Source organism: Limulus polyphemus, unplaced genomic scaffold (genome assembly GCF_000517525.1).
Source record: "Limulus polyphemus unplaced genomic scaffold, Limulus_polyphemus-2.1.2 Scaffold1371, whole genome shotgun sequence".
NCBI lineage: Eukaryota > Metazoa > Arthropoda > Merostomata > Xiphosura > Limulidae > Limulus > Limulus polyphemus.
In genome coordinates this window covers 283,721-285,211 of record NW_013666981.1, presented here as the reverse complement: position 1 = coordinate 285,211, position 1,491 = coordinate 283,721, and positions in this window count along the sequence as shown.

Sequence of the window (1,491 nt, the reverse complement as noted above, 5' to 3'; positions counted from 1 at the left end):
AAAAAAATCCCGATCTGTTAACATGAGAACCGATTTTTCACATTATTTTTACTCTATAACCATGGGCGCCCGCAGGAAGAGGCAAGAGGGAGCATTTGCCCCCTTACATTTCCCTCAAAACTGCACGTATTATGATGCAAACTTAACATCGTAGTTAAACGAAAAATTTGTAGTAGTTTTTATTAAAACTGTAAATTTGTGTTTGCGTTTAAGCACACATAACACATATACTTTTAGTCTGTTGACTTACCTTGTAAAACATTGATCTCATACATACATGTTTTGCCCCCCCCCCCCAAAAAAAATTCTGTGGGCGCCCAGTCAAAAATAATTAGATTTTGATGAAACTTGGTAGAGCTATGTAGAATATTATTCTTCATTGTCCTGCCAAAAATGGTCCGTGTCTCTTGATAAAGACGGCCGGATATGATCAACGCTGAGTGGCGGTGGTATGCGCTCTACTGAGCGCCCCTCTAGTTTGACTTGTGTTTGTTTCTTTCCTTTGCCCTCCTTTATTCTCTGCGTGACATTTTCAGAATCTGAGTTATGCGGATACTTTTGTTAGTTATCAGTGGGCCTGAATGCCACTCAAGTAAGTGTTCTCTTGATTCGTCAATAGTTTTAAACAAACAGAACAGGACATATTTTCTGTCTTACATAACCTAGAAAGTCGCCCAAGGTGAAAGCAAAAAAACCAATCAAATATTCTAAACGCCTTCGCCATGACTTTTTTAGTCTTCAAATTACCTCGAGTCTTGACCTACTTTCAATTTTCGGAATTCAACCAAATGGAAGTATAACTAGAGAAACAAGTTTGAACTTATAACTTGAGCTTAAGGTTTATAACCATTCATAGTAAGCTGGGATAGTACAATAAACACGCCTTCTTAACATCATCGGAATATTTAAAAAAAGCTGGGAATTTTACTACTACTTGATTATATATGAAAAAAGGGGGAATATAAAAATATATTTAAAAAGTATCATAGCTAATAGAAAAATAATTAGAGAATAAAATAAAACCAAAAATTAATGTCGTCGTTAATTGAATATAATGTAACTAGAATGATTATTCAGTTGTTGTTTTGTTTTCGTTGTTATCGAGATTTTCGACCACAATCCTAATAAAACCTCAGGAGGTTCAGACAACTTAGGAGATTTGAGTTAAACCAAAATCCATATACTAAGCTGATACAACAAAAATTACAGTAAATAAATGGAGAATAATCAAATATCTGTTAAATATATTAAACATTTTAAACAATACTGTTCATCAAACTAACATCAAAGAAAGAATGGAATACAACTCACGAGACACATGCAAACTAGCTGTTTGATTCCTGCTCTGCCACCGATTCCCTGTCTTTTGAAACTAATGACACCTGTATACGCAAAATGTTACATAACATTTGATAGAAACCACCACACTGTACAAAGAGCTGAAGCAGTTGTGTGACGTGCGCGGAATAAAGATATACACGATGAAGCAAA